This window comes from Megalopta genalis, chromosome 10 (assembly GCF_051020955.1).
Source record: "Megalopta genalis isolate 19385.01 chromosome 10, iyMegGena1_principal, whole genome shotgun sequence".
NCBI lineage: Eukaryota > Metazoa > Arthropoda > Insecta > Hymenoptera > Halictidae > Megalopta > Megalopta genalis.
The window spans coordinates 12,033,941-12,055,456 of NC_135022.1; the positions used below are offsets into that span (position 1 = coordinate 12,033,941).

At 43.2% G+C, this 21,516-nt stretch overlaps 1 protein-coding gene across 5 annotated transcripts in view; it reads right to left on the reverse strand.

Annotated features, from left to right (window-relative positions):
• Positions 1–21,516, reverse strand: part of pum (pumilio) — a 200,083-nt gene that overhangs the window by 41,127 nt on the left and 137,440 nt on the right. The gene's annotated exons all lie outside the window — the stretch shown is intronic.

The following is a 21,516-nucleotide window of genomic DNA, read 5'->3' on the forward strand; positions in this document are numbered from 1 at the left end:
TCGTATTCGAATGAAATCTTGATCGAACAAATTCTTATTCGTATCAATAACAATTGATCGATTTTGATTCGATCGGATATTTCTGTAGCTGTAAGGAAAAATGCCGCGTGTCACAATCTCAAAAAATTTAAGTTATTGTATTAATCGCACTGCAGCATGTAGGATTTACATATTTATCATAAAAAATTAATAAAATTATCATTCAGAAATTATGCAATTTGAAACACTATTAATACGAAGAATTATGAATAATCAGTGGACTGTGGATTATTATGCGAAATGAAACTTTTGTCGAGTAATTGTACAAAACAAGAGTTGAATAGTTTTAAACAATTCATTTAATAGTTTTAGACCATTGAAAATGACGTAACAATACTGTTAAATGTTTATGAACGTTTTCATTATTCCGTATTGCCCTTATCAATTTTTCCAATCAGAGCTTCAAGCGACAATATCTCAAAAGTAAAAATTAAGTAAACGCTAAGTAAATGCTAAATAAAAACTAAGTAAAAACTAAGTAAAAACATGTGTGAAATGCGGCGTTCTTCCTTGTAACCACAGATTCATTCGACGGGGTCGAATAAAATTTGATTCTTCAGTCTTTGCCTCTTACTCCGAATAAAATTTTACTCTGCTTTGCACCCTACCAGAACATTCTCAGAGGCCCCAAAAGTCCTTCGAACATCCCTGATCGATTTAACTCCAAAAGTTTCTAGAGGATCCATCAGATTCTTCGTGGTCTCCTATTTTCAGAACTGCTGCCGATATACCGAAGATCGTGGAAATGTTCTCCGAATTTCCGTGTTTCGGAAGATTCCGGGATACCCTGAAAATATCCTCGGCGTGTTCCTAAACGATCTCTCATAGGTGGCCGCAAGTTCCTCCGGCAAGCCAAGAGAGCCCGAGAGAGCCAACGGAATCCGCATTGCGCTCGAGAGACAATCAAGCGGAACATTGAAATCCCGCAGAACGGGAGTGCTAGTCTAAAAATGTGTCACTCGCAATTTCGTCTGTCAGAGGCATATCCAGGTTCGCGTCGGGTGGCGCGCGCGCGTGTCTCGGGAACATCCAGAAAAGTGTCGTGCAAGGTGTCGTCGTATCGGGATGGCAGCCCCGTTCGCTCCAGATAACGGCGGCCCGGCGACAGAGCGACGACGGAGAAACTTTCTAAGCCTGTTCGCCGGCCGTTTGCGCCGTAGCCGGTGTAAATCACGCGACGCGGAGAACCGCTGGTGTTAATGTTCCATCGGGAGAAACCGGTTCCCGGTACGAGCACCGGGAACCGATCGAACTGACCCGAGAGCAGCGGTCGGTCGATGCGCAACAACACCCGGCTGCGTTTTGTACCGTTTCACGACCGGCATGCTCCGCGGGGATCCTCTCGTCTTTCGTTTTTGTCTCCGTAGGGCCTCCTCGGGCCCACTTTAGGGCCTCCATAGAGCCTCCGTAGGGCCTCCTCGGGCCCTCTTTAGGGCCTCCATAAAGCCTCCATAGGGCCTCCTCGGGCCCTCTTTAGGGCCTTCATAGAGCCTCCATAGGGCCTCCATAGGGCCTCCATAGGGCCTCCATAGGGCCTTCTCGGGCCCTCTTTAGGGCCTCCATAGGGCCTCCATAGAGCCTCCATAGAGCCTCCACGGGCCCTCTTTAGGGCTTCCATAGAGCCTCCATAGAGTTTCCGTAGGGCCTCCTCGGCCCCTCTTTAGGGCCTCCATAGGGCCTCCACGGGCCCTCTTTAGGGCCTCCGTAGGGCCTCCTCGGGCCCTCTTTAGGGCTTCCATAGAGCCTCCATAGAGTCTCCATAGGTCCTCCTCGGGCCTCCATACAGCCTCCATAGGGCCTCCTCGGGCCCACTTTAGGGCCTCCATAGAGCCTCTTTAGAGCCTCTGTAGGGTCTCTGTAGGGCCTCCGCGAAGCCTTTCACCGGTCAAACGCGTCGCCGATTTTCCGGCCCTTCGACCTCGCACGCGTCAACGCATCCGGGGAACGCTGCTCGCGTTGCTATTGCATAATTGAGGAGGCTCCGTTCTTGGCTAATCAACGTCAGAATATATCGCGAGCATTCACCATTAACACTATTCCTACCGGGACCGGTCAAATGACCGTTTTTAAATTTTCAATTGGAATTTCTTACATTCAACGTAAGTGAATCGCCTTTAAACTTTACGACTTTTCCTCATATATATGTATGATACATTTTTCAATATTCACTTATTTTTTTATTGTTTATTTTCTGAGAAATATTTGTAGTCTGTCTTACCTACCACGACCGGTCATTTGACCGGTAGTACGATTTATACATTTTTGTAATAGTTATAAGAAAGTGCACAGAGGCAAAGGCATTTAGAGTGTTGGGATATAAATGGGAACTGTCTACTGCAAAGTTATATGCATTTTTGCAATTATGTATGCACGCGGCGCATATGAGGCTAAGAATATGGATATAGCACTTCTATGGAATAAAAAGTGGGGCCCGCCTTTTTTCTCAAATACTATGAGTAGACATGACTTTACGGAGATTATGAGATTTATTCGATTTGACGACAGAAATCAACGAAGCCAACGGTTACAAACCGATAAATTCGCTATGATTTCCGAAGTTTGGTACAAGTTTATTGACAACAGTCAAAATTGTTATAAACCAGGACCATATATTACTATTGACGAACAATTGTTTCCAACGAAAGCAAGGTGTAGATTCACTCAATACATGCCCAATAAACCGGACAAATTTGGTATAAAATTTTGGTTAGCATCCGATGTACGTAAACGGCTTTCCATATTTGGCATAACCTTGACATAACCATCAGTTCCTCTTGGAGAGTTCGTCACTATGAAATTAGCAGAATCGTATGTAGGATGTGGAAGAAATATAACCACAGACAACTTTTTACAAGCCTACCTTTAGCAACAAAACTTTTAGCAAAAAAAAAAACTACGATTATTGGGACAATCAGAGCAAATAGAAAAGAGCTACCAAGACTGGCAAAACTGAAAAACGACGACATGGCACTTTTCTCAACCAAACTCTATCGCTCAAATAATTGTATGTTGACAATTTACAAAGCCAAACCAAGAAAGAAAGTTCTAGTTCTCAGTTCAATGCACAACTCCGTACAAGTTGAAGTAAATGACACCCGATCACCGGAAACAATTCAATTGTATAATAGCACCAAATTTGGCGTAGATGCGACCGATCAAATGGCCAGAAATTATTCGGTAAAATCTAAATTTCGGAGATGGCCTTTGCAAGTATTTTTTAATATCTTGGATTTAGCCGGGATAAATGCATGGGTGTTATATAAAGAAACTGCGGGAGGAGAAATTACAAGACAGGAATTTCTATTCCAATTGGCAGAAGAACTTGCCATCGAATATCAACGAGAGCTCGGCAAAGAAAATCAACCAATACCCATCGCAAGTACAAGTAAAGGTTCCCGTGAACGGAAAACATGTCAGATAAGGTATTGTAAAGATAATAAGACGAACAAAATCTGTCTAAAATGTAAAAAGTACGTATGCGGAAAATGTACAGTTGAGAAGCCCATTTGTAAAAAATGCGACGAAAAAGAATGAAATGTAGATTATGTACTCTTGAATAAAAGAAAATATATTTTTATACTGGTAAACTGGCTATTGGTCTGCATTCAATATTGAAAATATAAGTTGTGAAAGACCGGTCATTTGACCGGTCGCGGTAGGAATAGGTATACGTGAAGTGTCGGTAGGAATAGTGTTAACTATTATTGCCGGCCTGCGAGGCCGCTACTAATTACTTATTCATCTGGCGATAATTAGACTGTGCGGGTTTTATGCATTTACGGGAGAAATGTATACGCGAACCATGGATTAGTGAACATAATTAGAAGAACCAAAAATGTTGACACGTTAATTACCAGATCGTGGATATTTATGCGATATAAAAGTTTTCACCATCAATTTCAAGAGATAAGAATTGGATAAGAAGGCATCTCTTGCGTTAATGGCCTTAATTATTTTAAAAATAGCATATATATATAAAGATCTGAGAGACTAATTTTGTGGAGCTATATATATATATATATACAATAGTTAAGGGTTGAAAAGGACTAACGCGTATTGTCCCATAAGAATAGCCAGACTGAATTTACTGAAAAAATTTTCCCATTTTTAGTGCAACCTACGCTTGCGTCGAGAAATCTATGTCCTACGGGAAGAGTCTTTCGGCAATTTCAGCAATTTTGACCGTTTAGTGTCAACGTGTTGACTCCCACGTTGGTTACTAATTCTCAATAAAGCCTGGAAACAATTTCGCTAGAACTATTCTCGGAGAAATTAAATAAGCTGCGATGAACTTTTCCGTTTTAATTTCCATGATTCCCCTAAATTGCCACTTAGTTGTAAGACTTTTAGAGCAGTCGACGTGTCGAGGGTTGTAATGTAAAATTGGTTACAGCGGAGACTGCGCGATCTGTCATCCTGTACACCCGAGAATCTAGCCCCGATTCCAAATCGGAGGCTTCCTTCAGCAAACTCGTCCGATCGAAGATGGATTATCGGTCGGTGTCCGGGATACCGAGGATGCGGTTTTTCGTGGAAGCACGGCTCGTTGTGTACCGTTAGCTGAAACTCGGCGAGTCGGGGAGAGGCCTGGGACGCGGCGCGGTTCATTCATGAGAACGCGGACGAGCCGAGACGAGTCGAGACGAGTCGAGGCGAGACGAGGCTCGCGAGCGGCGCGCGTTCGTACCGCGGCTGCGAAACACGGATATGGAACGGATTCACAATTATTGGGGTAGTCGGTGTGTCGCGGAACAATGCCCATTGTAACGCCGACAGTCTATCCGCGGTCTGGTCTCTCGCCGCGGCTCTCCGGCTTGGCCCGACTCGGCCCGATTCGGCTCGGCTCGCCCCGACGCAGACTTTTCCCGTTATAGGCGCTAGCCTAGTTACGAAATTCAATTAAAACGAACCATGCTCGAAGGAGGGGGGCCCGCGTTCCTTCCGTTCACGGTGACGGACGATCCTCGTGGGAGGGTGGGACAACGAAAAAAAGAAAACAAACGGCCCCCGAGATGGGAGCGGACGGGAGCGGAAGGAAACGGGAGGCGCGCGGGAAGAGCAAACTCGATGGCGGGGAACTCGCGTGATAAGGGTCGCTGCCACACCTTGATACCAGATACCCCCCTTTCGCGGTAGCTTTTAGCCAAATGACGCGGATTTTATTATTGGATGGCCTCTAAGGGTGCGGCCCGGCTACCCCCTGCCGCCTAATGGCCCGTTAACTAGCCCCACCCCGTTTTTACTCTTCCCTGTGCTGCTTTTTCGCACGCGACACCCGTTATGCGTCACGTCGATACCGCGGATCGACCCTCGACACGCGAGTGTCCGATACAACCGGGACCGCCGATCGATTTCCCGGCACTCGCGGGACCACTTTTGCAGTTTACCGCATCCCCGACGCCACTCTGCGTTTCGTCCGGCATGGTTTCTTCGGTGGCAACAATGACGGCGACGTAGCAAAAACAATAGGTGCCGCGGTACACCACCGATTGTCCGGCACCTGCGGGACCGGACCACGATCGGTTATCCGGTTAATCCGACAGCGCGTGTACTATGGGCTGTTATGTATATGCAAGAATGAATATTTAATATATTTGTAATGTTTATTATTTATTTATGCGAACGCGCGTACGGTGCACGGTACAGGGTGAGCCGCAAATTAGTCCCCCACGATGTTGCAGCCGTTTCCGATGGTCCGACAAGAAAATGTTTCCCATCGGGGTTAATTAGTATTCGATCGACAAGAAATTGCAATTGTTTAAATTGTAAAAACGAATTGATTATCGATAAACAAACAAGGCCAGCGTTGTATTTTTAAAAATGAAAATAGGTTGTTTTAACTTGATGTTATTGTAGGCGGCGTCGAGGCGAATTCAACGACCTGCTACACGATGACCTTCAGGTGACATTGAAGGAAAAATTGCCACGAATCGATTGCCATAATATTTGAAATAATTTGCCGACAGGTAACGTAAAGGTATAAACGTAAACAAATGAACGTAGACATTACAAATGTTCATTTATTCAATTTCAGACTATAATACATGAAACGAAAGAAAAATTTATTTATAACCAAATTGAGAAGACTCTCATGTTAAACATGTGCACGTAATTTGTAATTAAATTAAATGTTCGAACTGCATTCCATCTTCTGCAACGCAAAGTTCTGTTTCTTGTAATAAATGAGCATTTGCAAATGGTTACGTTTATTTATTTATGTGATCTGGTTTTTATCTTCATCGAAAATCAAGCTGTTTTTAAATTCAAACAACTGCAATTTCTTGCTGGTTAAATATGAACTAACTTTGATAGGAAACATTTTGTTGGCAGACCATCGGAAGGGGATGAAAAATCGTTGGGGATTGTCATTTTTCACGAGAAAAAGTCGGTGAACATTCTATTTTATTCTTAGCCTGATATACAAAATAATAAAAACAGAGAAAACCGAGCGCGCAAAATTTTAATAACCCTAAAGGCATGTGCGACTTTCCAGTTTCATTTTCACGTTTCAGACGTAACGAAGTTATGTTCTTTGCGTCATTGTGAGGTCTCTCACAAGTCAGTCTTAAGAACCTTCTTGCACCAAGGACTCGCGCCCGTTAATCAATAAATAATTATAATAACTCTTACCGCAGGAAAAAAAATGGAAATGCGACGTTAATAACTGGATTGCAGATTTTGTGCATTTACGGCAAAAATGACTAGGTCCGATACAAAACTTGTGAAGCTATTAGATGGATTCGAGAATATTTTTACATTACGTGACAACTCTTCTAAATAATTAAAATCGCGAAGACGTTGCCATCAGGCTTACGTTTCTTACAATTATTGGGTTGGCAACTAAGTAATTGCCGATTTGTCCAATGAAATAAAAAATTTTTTTTTACTTGGAACGAAGTTTAATCTGTAATGTATTTTCCATTTTGTTCGATGACCTTCTGCCATCTCTCTGACAACTTGAAAATTCCACGCTCGTAGAAAGTCTGATCCTTTTCGGCCAAAAACTGAGTTAAGTGAGATTTTACAGCGTCATCGTCATTAAAAGTTTTACCACGAAGGGAGTTGTCCAGGGATCGAAATAAGTGGTAATCCGATGGCGCGAGATCAGGGCTATATGGCGGGTGTAACATCAATTCCCAACCAATATCCATCAATTTTTGCCGAGTGGACACAGACGTGCGCGGCCTAGCATTGTCCTGCTGGAAAATGACACCTTTACGATTGACCAATTCTGGTCGTTTTTCCTTGACCGCTGCACTCAATTTGTCCAGTTGCTAACACTCACGGATAATAAAAAATAACATAATAATAATAATAATAATAATAATAATTTTATAATATAACATTTACGGATATCATAAAAATGGGAGTGAGAGACATGACATGATAATCGGCAATGACTTAGTTGCCAACCCAATAACTTAAACAATTTTGATTTCGCATAAAGATCCGCGGTCCATTAATAGCGCGCCAATTAAGAGTTACAGTTTAGCACGGACGAATTCCGGGACGAACACAGTAAATTGCAACAAACGAAATTAGAAGATGTTTCGAGCAGATCAAATCGCATCCGCGAGCAGCGCGACAATGCTTGCTCGAGCTACAAGAAAATATTACATACGGCTAATATTTCAATCTTTTCGCAGGCTGCTCGCAACAGGAGAGACAAGAATACTCCGTCGAGAGTACACGCGCGATACCAATTACGCATCTTAACATGCGCGCAAACATTGGCTCGACGAACGAGCTAACAATTTTGATCGAACGCATTCTGCCACGGGTGGTACAATCTGAGCGCGGCAGCCCGTCGAGGATGATCGAGAGAGATCCGTAAATATTCCGCTGCGGGATCGACGGAGAGGCGAAAAGGTTGGAATGTTGCTCTTCAAATAGTGTGAAACTAAACTCGAGAGTAAATAGCGAGTTATTAGATTGACAAGAAAAAAACATCCCCTCAAGTTCCAGTACTCCACACTCAACAGGAACGTAATCTCCACTCGATTTTATTCGAGATGCTGGGAAGTTCTCCTTTCATCTAGTCGATCGTTCAACGAGTGTATTCAACGCATTGTCGGAAACAGCGGAGAGAATTCGAACGATGTACAATCTTATATATCTTTGTTCCATCTTGGAATACCCCCGTTTTTATAATCTGGTCTCTCTGTGTAGCCAAATATAAATATCAAATTGAAAATATCCAACTTTGCTGGCACATCAAACAGGACAATCAATATTATAATCGATCAATATTATATAATCAATATTATAATTACGACGTATCGTTGTTATTTATTTTGTAAGAAATAATCATAGTGTAACAGTATAATATATAATTGTATATTATAATAGTAATAATATATTATATAGTATAATTGTTGAATTCGTCTCGGTGTCTACAACAATTCTACGATGTCAAAGATAAGCTTAAAAAATTTTAGAAAATCGATGTTATGTCAAGATTATTTGATCAAATTTTGTTTGCAGCACTTTTTCAATTGCGCTACTGGAAACGACTAAAAAGTGGCGACTGAACTTAATATCTCTGTATATAAAGGGTTAAGTCTACTAAGTACAAAATAAATAAGTAAATAAATAAACAAATAAATGGATAAATAAATAAATGAGTGTATGGATGTATTAACCCCTTAACGCGCAGAAACGTATTAACACGGGCGTGCAAAACCGGCCAAAATGTGCAGACCCGTATATAAACGGTCGGCGTCGCAACTTATGTTATGTTACCTATATTAATTGAAAAACAGTACGATGGGTACAAAATTCGATCTGCAATGCGATTCAATATTCACTATAATTATTTATCCACTATTTTTATTGAATTTTTAGTAATTTTTGCATTTTTTTTATATATTTATTGAAATTAACACTTTATCGACCGCTAGCCTATTTATCGGCTTTTCGATTGCCAATGTTTATCGATCGCTAGCCTATTAATCGGCTTTTCGATTGCCAATGCTTATCGACCGATAGCCTATTAATCGACTTTTAGCTATCGACGGTTTTCGCTTCTTTACTGTTTTGTTAGTAGCTGACCTCCTGTATGCTGACCTCCCCATATCCTTATGAATTATAATTATAATAATTATTATTATTTATTATTATTTTTAAAGGAATAAGCACAACACAATGAATAGCGAAAATTTAGCCGGTACTGGGAGCAAATGCGCGCGCGACTAAGCCAGTCCTTACTGAGTGGCAGCCTCAACCACGACCGGACGATAAAGTGTTAAGGTCCAAATATGTATTTTCTTAGATAAAAAAAATTGATTTTTTTGGTCGGTTCTGTTTTTTTAAATTGTGCATTAAGGGGTTAATGAATGAATAAATAAATGTGTGAATAAATCAATATCCGCGGGAATCCTCGAAATTCGTGGAAACAAAGCAGGCGTCGCCAGATCGAAAGAATCCTGGTGACGGGGAATGGTTCGTGAAAGCGTATCGGCGGAAGTATCCGGCGACACCGGGCGTGTAGTGTCTTGTTTCCATAGGGAAAAATCGATTCGAAAGTTTCGGCGAGCTTAAGGAAAATGTCGCGAAGAGATCGTCAACCTGGCGAAGAATCGAAGGGAGTAGTTGGTCGCTGTGGAAACGCGCGGAAGAAAGCGTGTCGTACCGGGAAGCCGCGCTGAATACCTAGTCATCAAGACGAGGCTAATTTCTACTCGCAGGCAACCGAATTACTTATATGACGCAGTCGAAGCGCAATTAGGAACGCGGAACGTACCGGGACGGGGAACTACGCGAGAACGTCCCACGAACGTTTCCGCGACGACATCGAATAGCTTCGATAGGATTGACTCTCTACGCCCGTTGCGAATATTTCCATGGAGTTACCGCGTGGCGGAGTGAACCGACCCCGGGGTGTTTACCAAATTCGCACGTTTTAACCCTTAAATGCATGATCTTTTGTTTTGAATGTTAAAAGATCGTTTTTTATAGGAATGTAGTAAATAATAAATAAAAAAATCTAGGTAATAATATTGAGTATTTATTTGGAAAAAAAGTTGTATATAGACTTTTGGCAACAATATGCGTTTATTATTAAAATTATCGTAGACGTAAACAAATGGTCATGCATTTATATTATCTATTAGTATAGGAATTTTCACATTATTTTTAAATGAAATGCAGCAAAGCAATTGCGATTTTTGTTGCGGCACAAAGCTATTTTTAAACTCGAAAAAAGAAAATATCCCTCCAAGTAACGCATTGTCACATTCAAATGTCAAAAAACATATAACTTACTCGCCAAAAGTAATGTCAAGTATTTATTTCACACATGGTCTATTGTCTATTGTTATCAACGTGCGTTCGGGAACGCACATACTCGGGTTTTTGAATAAAATTAAGTGGAACTGGAATGTAGACAATCGGCAACGATATGCATTTAACCCGAGAAAGATAACCTACGTCGCAGAGGCGCCTGCGAAGACTGTTGATTTTTGTTAATTTTTCATAGAGGTCTAGTGATTTAAGTTTAAAATTACTTAAAATATAAAAAAATATAATATAAATGCATTTTATTTGTACAATAATGCCAAACCTTTAAAATGACTAGATTAACTTAAATAAATATCCATTGTTAGTATAAAATTGACGCCTTAGAAAAGCATGCGCCTCTGAAGCGTATGGTTATCTTTTACGTACGTTGTCATATTATCTTTCTAGGGTTAAGGGTTAAAACGGTCCTTTAGATACTTTCGCGAGAACCCGTCGTATTTTTGCGACTCGTCAATACGTTACAGGACTTTTGTGCATTGATCCTTCGAATAGAATTCTCGCTTCGGTTTGACACTCACTCATTTATGATGTGAATTAATTCAACGATTTGCTGTCGGATCCATTTTGGCTCGCAATCCGAAATAGTTTTCCTAACCTATGGCATTTCCATTTTGTAGAACCCGGTGCATTTGCTGCATATGAAAGTGAATTTTGTGGCTCGTACAACACCTACACTTTCGACAGATCTTTAAACGCGATCAAATTTCATGTTGACATTATTTCGAAACGCGATATAAACGATTTTAAGGATGCCTTAGAGTCGCCACTAGACTGCGAAGGCTTGAGAAAAGTTAACTTTATTATGTTTTCAGAAACTATGGCGTTTAAGGTTGTGTCGCACAACACAAGGCCACGAGTATCAAATCGCGGATTTTTATGCAAAATAAACATTGTCTGCACTAATTGTAAGATGCAGGGGGTGCACAGGCGTGTATTTCTTTCCTTGGTCATTTTAATGATTTGACACTGGTACAATAATATTTTCAAATTGTTTCGAACGTTTTTGCTATTTTGCATTTGGTCTAGTTATTTTTCTTACGAATGCATAAAATATACAGTTTAGTAATCACGTTTCAGGGGAGGCCTGTTTCATTTTGATTCGATTTGTGAACAGTTTGTTCTGAGCAAATGTCACCATTGTAATCATTGTTCCCATTTTCTCGTTATTACTAAAATTATTACTATTACCATTATTATAATTATTATTATAATTATTATAATATTATTACCATTATTATAATTATTATTATAATTATTATAATATTATTATAATTATTATAATATTATTACCATTATTATAATTATTATTATAATTATTATAATATTATTATATTATATTAATAATTATAATAATTATGTAGAATTTTTGTAGAGAAATTATAAGGGCATTTAGGCCCGTTGATGTCAACTAAAGAAATATTTCAACGGTGGTTCTTCGCCCGGGGCTCGCGACGTCTTGCGCCGAAGACGCGAGAAGAACAGCGTTCCTTGCAGGCGCAAAGCAGATTTCGAAAATCGAATCGGATTAGGGTATTGACGCGCGGCAAAGAAACCATATGAGCGCCGCAAAATATTTCACGGTCTATTAGCTAAGCCTTTAGCCGCGACGTAAACCGCTCCTACGCTCTTTCAGTTCATTCATTCTCTCTCTCTATCTCTATCTCTCTCACTCACTCACTCGGTACAAAGACGCAATCTCGTTGTTTCTGAACGTGTTCCTGCGAGTTTGTTTCGAGTAAATTTGTTCGGGGCACGGACTGGTCGAAGCGTTTGTCCACGAAAACGAATCAATGAAGATCGTGACGAGCCAATCTGTTTTATTAGAGGGACAGAGAGAGGGAGAGGGAGAGAGTGAGTGAGAGAGAGAGAGAGAGAGAGAGAGAATGAATAGGGGGAAGGGAGCGAGAGATGGGTGCGTGGGCGAGGAGACGGCGGAAGATGGTCCGCCGTCTCGCTGCGCGATGCGGCGCCGCCGATTTTATTGGACCGTTATCGTACTCGCAGGCCGGAATATTTACTTCGGAGCTTCGTCGAGTGCCGTGTATTTAGTAGCGCACCACGGTCTGGAACGAGAGAATTTTTGGCGGAAAATAAATTTCTCGATTTCAATGCTTGACGAACTGGGAAATGTGTTTAATGACATATTACTCTTGTCAGATAGCTCTGCAATTAAATACAACGTTGCGAAGTTGTAATTTCGAAAGTGGAGTTTAAAACGTTCGATTCGATTACACGTTTTTGAACATCGAAATAACAGTTCCACATTTTGTCATTTAAGAATACCTATATTTTGGTTACTTGTATTACAGCATAAGCGTGTTTTAATTAACATGTAAGCAATACAAGGATGGATACAATTTAAATTTTAAAAAGGATTTTAAAACGATAGTAGAATATACTTAAGATTTGTTTCGTATGGAAACCTACAGTATTGCGAAAAGAAAAATCGAAAATCGTAGAAATTTTAGCTGCGACTATATATATCTGCGACTTTTAATTTTATGTGGGAGCTCGCGCGTATTTATAAATAGATATATGAAATTTAATTAAATAAATTCAATTAAATTCGATTTTAATCCGGCATTAGATTGATACATATTAAATTAAATTAGATTGAATTGAATTGGATTATATTAGGTTAAATTCAATTAAAATTAAATATATGGATTTTAACAAACCGTCGCGCCATAACTAATTCACAGGGAAACGATTTTCCTCAAAAAATTTTCATTTCGATCACAGAAGCTGTTCAATTTTGGCGAAGAATTACCGCGTTCCGGAACACCGTGCAGCGTCCAAAGCGGTTGCAGCGTCTGCCATTGTCCACTCGCGTTTACCCGACCTTCCCAGCCAGTTGTGTGCGACACACATTGCTCGCTCGACTTTTCCAGCGGGAAGGTCGCGAACTCGCAGCAATCATCGGATTCATTAGATAATGGGCATCGATGACCGGATAAGGGTCTCGACAGTGTCTCCCAACCTTTCGGCCGACTCTCCTCTTCGCAAATGCCGGCCGACCTTTAACTTCTTGCCTCGTGCACGTCACACGCGTGGGAATGCATCCGACCTTTATTTCGAAATAAGGCGAAATTTAGCCGGTCAGCGGAATACGTACCGTTATCGTACGGTATACGATGCAATCATTTCGTCCGTGATCGATCTCATTCCTCGCTTTATGGTTCGTATAATCGCGTTAACACGTTCTCTGCCAGACCGTTTCTCGAAGACTTTCCGTTCAAGCCGCGTGGGGCGTATGCGCCCCACGATTAAATGAGGGCATCAGCAATAGTATTAAGATGTCCATAATTGACTGCATAATGAATTTTTAAAAAATTCTTCATTTTACAATGATAATACCAAATGGCTTGAACGGAAAGTTCAGCGTGGGGCGTATGCGCCCCACGCGGCAGGGAACGTGTTAACACGTTCCGTGCCGAGCTTTTTTTACTCGAATCTTCACACTTTGATATTTTACTAAAACTTGATGTATTACGTGCAATTATTAATTCTCGTACACACAACAACGTAACAAAAACTTATCAACGCCCATTCTTGCGGTGGAAATTGATTCTTCGGTTCTAAATTTCTTGTAAACAATTTGTTCAGTTCACTAAGTAAACATGCAAGCGTGTACCATCGATGGTACACGTGGCACGGAACGTGTTAATCGTGCAATTGCCAATGCCAACGAGTGCTGCGAGCATCTAATATAACTTCTCCTTCTATCTAAAATTCTCGCGAAATTTATTTTAATTATATTTCATTTGTTTACGTGTGTATATAAACGTATGTTTAGACCGACAGAGACGCGGCGAATCAGCGAATCAGCACTTAGACGATAGATTAAAACTGCTGTGGGCGTCTGTTATTTTGTTGTTAAGTACATTTAGTTTAAAATGTCTTTGCCACGCCGCGAATCTTTATGCAAAATAAAAATTGTCTGCACGCACTGCAGGACGCGCAGGAGCTTGACAGACGTTTGTTTCTTCTTTTAACGAGTTTAATGAGTTGTCGAACGTAATACAATAAGTATCTACGAATTGTTGAATTGTTATCATCGGTTTGAATTTCACCAATTCATTCGCTTCCTACATGAATGCATCAAATCCGCGGTCTAATTATAATCCCAAGTCGTTCACGACATCGCTATAATTTCAGTCGAATGATTATCAATGTAAATAAGAGGTCTATATATATCCATTAGTCGATCTATTGGGTTGGCAACTAAGTAATCGCCGATTTGTTCAATGAAATAAAAACTGAACCTAAATTATTACAGTTCGTTTAATTTTGTTCCAAAATACGAAGAAATATAAGGAGAAAGAATATTAATTTCATCAATTCAAAAATTTTAAATATGCAAAACTTGCACTGAAAAGTCCTACTCGGATTACTTAACCTTTTACACTCGAGGGCTCCGGAGCGGAGCCATTTAAAATTTGTCTTCAAACTCGAGGGCTCCGCTACGGAGACAATGCAAATAATTTTCAGTTTTTAACATAAGAACAAAAACAAATCGTAAAAATTAGTTATAGGATGTTTCGCTGTTGGTGACAAATGACGTTTGTATCCATAAACAATTAAAAAAATAATAACATACAACGATGACTTTTCTTTTAATGCTTATATCATGAACTTACATGTGAATATGATCTTTTCACTAAAATGGCTTCGAGTTGCTGGTAATATGACTCAAAAAAAACTTCGAGTGCAAAGGGTTAAGTTCTGAAATACAATATTTGGGCAGTTCTGTTGCCGTGCTAAGCGATCGTTCTATCATTTCGTAATTTCGCGTCAATCGTTGTTCCACACACTCCTCTTAAGCTGTCTGCATACCTCGATTGAGCACGATTTATTACTTCGCGTTCCGCTAATGGGCTCTCCCATAAATAAATAAATAAATAAATAATTATTCTCGGATAGCAGGGCAGAAGAGCGATGTAATGGGGAAAATAAAAAATTGTTCGGGAAGAGAGCGCGCGTCACCTGGAAACGAAACATTATTTTCGCGCTGTCAATATTTACCCGTGGGAGTGCGCGCGCGCGCGCGCACACGCGCGTACGCAGTACAAAGTGGTCCCCTTGTCTTCCAATTATCGACAACGATGTAACCCTAGTCGCGGAGCACGGCCGAGACGCGATCCGATTAAGCATTACGGATAACGATTAAAACGCGACGATTCATGATTCGATTACGAGTTACTTCCCGCGGACGGTCGACCTACAACCTCGCAATCGTTGCGATCACCGCGAGCGGCCCGTTAAATGGACGATCTGCGGAAAGAATAGGCCGATCCGATTGAAACGGAACAACGTGCCCTCGACGAGATAAAAATAATATCGCGTCGGAATCCCATCGGAGTAGTCTCACCACCCCAAGCTTATTTTCAGACGAGCCGCGCCGTCTATAAATCCGCGGCGTTCCGCGGTCTAATAATCACGTCGGTCGCCATTAATCCGCAATCAAATCCCGTTCCGTCGATCCCCGCGAAGAAACCACCTCGCGAGAGTAAAAATAAATCTTCGGCAACGTAACCTTAGGTGCTGGATGGCGTGGGCGATGTTGCGACCCCGTCGGGAGTCGCAAATCACAGGTTGGCCACAGCACCACGAGGCCGGCAGGCTCGTCGAGAGGCCGCCGAATGGATTGAAAAAGACGACGGGATGGACGGAGGGTGGAGGAGGAGGAGGAGGAGGAGGAGGAGGAGGAGGAGGAGAACGTTCTCCGATGCACAGTCCTATCAATGTTTGTCGGTTCTACGGCCGCGATTAGATCCGGTGGATAAGTTCGCGGCTCGGCTGCCTCTACGAATGCCGTTACTCCCTCCGTTCGGAGGGATGTTGAATCGGATCGGACGCCGTCAATTTTATATTTCATCGGGAGCGTGAGCACGGGGGCCGCGCAATTACGATTTCACCGGCTACGAGGATTTATATCGGCTCTCGTCGAGACAGACAGACAGACAGACAGCGCGCGATCGATCGGATCGCGACAGGAGGGCTCACTTGTTAGCTCGGCCGAGCGCGGGAATCGATGAATTTCTAATCGGCGGAGTACAGGGACGGAGGGACAAGGAACCCCGCGTGTTCCCGCGGCAGAAGAAATAAATAAAACGTAGGAGGAACAGGTGGAAGAACCGTTAATATGCGAAGGTATCTGCGGGAAGGGACGCAAGAGAGAGACGAAGAGAGACGAGAGGGAGAGGGAGAGGAGAGAGGAAGTGTCAGATAGAGGAGGAAGGAGAGAGAGAAAATAGAGACAGGAGAGAGAGAGAGAGAGAGAGAGAGAGAGTGAGAGGAAAGAGAGTGTCAGATAGAGAGAGAAGAGAGTGTTGTTAGATAAAGGAGAGACAGAAAGAGGAGAGACAGAGAGAGGAGAAAGTGTTAGATAGAGGAGAGACGGAGAGAGGATAGAGTGTTAGATAAAGGATAGAGAGAGGAGAGAGAAAGGAGAAAGAAAGGAGAAAGAGAGTGTCAGATAGAGGAAAGAGAAAGGAGAGAGAGAGAGAGAGAGAGAGTACCAAATAGAGAAGAAAGAAAGGAGAGAGAGAGAGAGAGAGAGAGAGTACCAGATAGAGAAGAGAGAAAGGAGAGAGAGAGGGAGAGAGAGAGAGTGTGAGTCAGATAGAAGAGAGAAAGAGAGGGGAAGGTAGGAGTAGAGTGACAGGAATGACGAAGGGGGACGGAGGGAGAAGAGCGAAACAGGTCCTCGGCACGGTGGCAGCACGGGGGTTGATTTTAATACCCCCCAGGGAGAGAGGGGTTGTGGATGTGACCTTTATGAAATGCTACAACCTTTGTGAGCCCTGATTGCACTTCTTCGTACACAGAGGCGTGCACATAGAGACAGACGAGGGCCGCCCACACGCGGGACAGGATGAGCGGAGAGAGCGATGTATGAAAGCGCGCGCGGGCTGGCTGGCTGGCTGGTTGCACCGGTTGGTTGGCATCGCGTGTACAAGCACAAAGAGAGGGCCTAGACACTGGCGAGGCCTTAGGATCGTCTGGCTGTACGCAGGGCTATTGTTTTTCGAACGTACACGCGGCTCTCTCTCCTAACTATGTACCTTAGGTTCGCGCCGCGCCGCGCCGGTATCGCGGCTCGCGTCGCCCAGGAAGAAGGTAAACACACGCGTCGCGTGTGCTCGAAGGAGAGGAGAGGCCAGTGCCAACCCCTCGGGCGTATTCCCAAACCAGCTCTCCTCGTCTCTCCTTTGCTCTCCGCGACTCTCCTTCGCCTCCTCTCTTCTCCCCATCTTTTCTCTCTCGTCTCCCGTCGCGCTCGAGAACGCTGCTTAGAACCGCCATCGATCGAAAATGCTCGCTCGCTAGCTCGCTAGCACGCTCGTTGCGAACGCGGCTGCTCCACGTGACGCTCGAACACGCTCGCATAACCTCGGACCCCCGCAAACTTTCCGAGCGTTCGCAAGCGCTTGCGAGAGCAACCCCCTTTAGACTGTCGCACAGGGGGCTCTTTCTCTCTCTCTCTCTCTCTTTCTCTCTTTCTCGTCCTGCTGTTCGGCCTTCTCGTTGAGAAATTACCCCAAGCTCGAAACTTCTTCACGGCGACTCCACTCGTCACCCCCGGAGGAAACTTTGCGGGACTCGCTCGGATAGATCTTGCTAGCCTCCGTTGGCCTGCTGGCGGAACAGGGTCGCTGCGATTCCTGTTCCCCCACCCCGGCTCCTGTCGACTGTTCATGGGAACAAGGTCCGTCTCCGCTTCGCCGCACAGTGTGATATTTCGATAATCCAGGGGGATTTTGATGTTCAATGACTACATTCTTTTGTTCTCATTATGCATTTGATTAGAATTACATATTTCGAATGTCGATTTACAATCATTTACAAAAACAGTGACCAATAAGAATCGAGTACGGCTCATTGGCTCGGTTGCCTCGCGCCAGCCGAGCTCGCCTCTCATTGGTCCCTGTTTTTCGTTAATAACTCGTTAACGGTGCCTCGGAGAAAATTTTTGTAAAGGAAGAAGTTGCTTCAAATGACCTGAGGAACCCGTCACTTTTGGATTGCGAAACATTTTTGGGACATCCTGTATATATAATAATAATAATATATGTAATGATATTTTTTAATTATACTAATTTAAGAGAAAGTATTATATAATTTAAATTCTCCTAGGTTGTCGAGAAACATCGCGTTGCGCGCCGGTGGGCGCAGTGGTCAAGGATTAACCCTCGCCGCTCTGTGAGAGAATCTTTGCGAATTAACTTCGTTTGGAAGTTTTCCTTGGTTCCCAGGGACGTTGGGTCGGAAGAGCTTGTTGGCTCGCAGAAATCTCCGCGGTCTCGGGGAAACTGGGTGAAAATTGCTTCGCGAGTAGGAAAAGAAATGGAATGGCGTCGAGACGTCGAGGAAGCTGCAAGGGATATCTCGTTCCGGCGAGGCAGCGCCGCGAGACAACGGTACTTCCGCGGTCATAAACGTTGCTTGACCGTTAACTCGACTCACCGAGTCTCCATCGAGGTCTCCTCTATCTCTGTTTCTCCCTCGTACGCCGCGTCCACGGGAATGATATTCATAACGCGGGCGAGGAGGAGGATCGCGGGAAGAAAAATAAACGATCGAAAGAGACAGAGCCGGCCGGTTGGGTCGGGTCCGGTCGGTTGATCGACACGGCAGAGCCACGTAGGCAGAGACACGGGCATATTCCTGGGTTTATTTGCCGATCCGGCGTGCCTCGGGGTTACGTAACGACGCGAGGCGGACGGGTACCTAAAAATCTCATCAATATTCGTAGCGGGCACGAGTCAATATACCATTCGCGAGATAGAATTTAATTCTGTTTCCTTTTACGAAACAGCCTTCCGACTTATTACCTCACTCTCAAGGCGAATCTCTTCCCTCTCTCTCTCTTTCTCTCTTGATATCTCTATCTCCGAGGAGAACTTCGTTCGCACAACTTTCAAATAGATTTCCTTTGGCAGGTTTAATAGCTTGATCGAGGAGAATCGAATCCCGCGAAGAAAAGCGATCCCGGAATTTCCAGGCGAAAACCAATCGGGCCTCTCTCTCTCTTTCTTTCTCTCTCTCTCTTTCTCTCTCTCTCTCGAGTCGACGAAAACCGCGCCGCGAGGAACCCCTTCCGCTTCGGGTTTTTAATCCTATCCCGGAACGCTTCCGCCGTGTTGCGGACCGGCGAGGCCGAAACGCGCGAGCAAATTACGTGATCCGCGAGCTAAGCGAGAGCAAGTCAGAAGTTTGGCTGAATGAGAGAGGAGAATTCCAGGCTAGAGGTCAAAATTTGCACCCTGGGCACACCGAGACGCTAACTGCCGGGTTAAGTTGATTCTCTCTCTCTCTCTCTCTCTCTCTCTCTCTCTCTATCTCTATCTCCTCTTTCCTTCTCTATCACTCTCCGAATGAATACTAGAATATGTAGAGGGTGTCCTAATTTGCCCTGGGAAAATTCGCCAGACTTCAACATCTATTCCGCGTCCCAAATTTTGAAACACACCGCTGGGAAAGTCTCGGAAATTGCTGTATCGCTGAACCGTAAAGTTTTTAACCTTTTAGGTACGGCTGAATTCTGCGCGAGGCTATTTCTCTGGACGGCAGAGCCTGATGCGTACTGTACAGAGTCTGATACTGTATATACAGGGTGTCCCAAAAATGTCTCGCAATCCGAAAGTGGCGGGTTCCTCAGGCCATTTGAAGCAACTTTTTCCTTTACAAAAATGTTCTCCGAGGCACCGTTAACGAGTTATTAACGAAAAACAGTGACCAATGAGAGGCGAGCTCGACTGGCGCGTGGCGATCGAGCCAACGAGCGGAACTGGGCTGCGCGCGCTGGTTGGCTGGGCCGCCTCGCGTCAGCCGTACTCGATTCTTATTGGTCACTGTTTTTCGTGAATAACTCGTTAACGGTGCCTCGGAGAAAATTTTTGTAAAGGAAGTAGTTGCTTCAAACGATCCGAGGAACCCGCCATTTCCGGATTGCGAGACATTTTTGGGACACCCTGTAGACTGTTGTAAATCGATGCGAAGACGATTATTTGGTTCAAACGATGAGCGAGTGAGCTACAAGAGCAAGCCACTATAGTGGCGCATCGTCCAGAGAGATGACATCCGCGAAAGCCACTATAGTGGCGTGTCGTTCTGAAAGATGATATCCGGGGAAGCCACTATAGTGGCGCGTCGGGCCTAAAAGGTTAAGGATCCCCGGCAGCTTTTTGACTGGCCATTCTAGTCAATTTCCTACTGATTTTCTCGCCAAACGAGAGCCAAGTCGAAGAACCAGGCCCAACCGTCGAGAATTTGTCGGGAACAATAAAATTGTGCGCCGGTCGCGAAAGCTAGCACACGCGTGACGTCCCCGAGGACAGTCTAATCGAATGGAACAGGGACACCCTGTGAGTCCCGGCAGAAAACGTCATTATCGGGCAATCATTCTCGACAGCCAAGTTCCGAGCGAGCGCGCCCCGTCCGGTGACTGTCAATCTGCCAAGTTATTCCGAGAAGTTTCTCGCGATTTCGCGTTGTATTTGAAAACTCCCGAAATAAATAGTATCGTAAGGACATGATCGCGAGAGCTCGGCGACCGAACGGGACCGGCTTCACGACCGTCAGCTTCGCTTCGCGAGGTGGACGTACCGGTTGTCGTCAGTACGTCGTTTCTGGCTATCTGTATTATTATTAGACTGCGGATTGTACGCATTTGTCGGAAAATTGCGGTGCCATAGTTTCAAAGTAAAAGTAAGAGTGGAAGAATTGAAGAGTATCGATGCATTGTTTTCAACCCCTACCGGGGTAAGTGTGGGTATTACTGCGGACGCCTTAAATACTGTTGCCCTAAATGATTTTTTATATGAAAAAATTTAATTTATATAATTTATAGATTATAATTTTTATGTATTATGATATTGATAATTTATGACATACATATAACAGCAATCGCAGTTTTAATTCATTTATCGACTTTTGATATTCGGAAGCTTGTGAAAACGTCGAAAGACATTTAAATTGTGGTAATTGGTAATAATTGTTCATTTTAGCGTTATTTTTAGATAATCATTACTTGCTATTCTTACTATGCTTATTGTTTTGTAACAATGATCACATTAGTTTCATTTAATCTATATATTACGTAATCTTGAGTAAAGAAGTTTCATTCCATAAATTTCCCATAGAAACGTTTTTATAATGTCAATGATTGTAAAA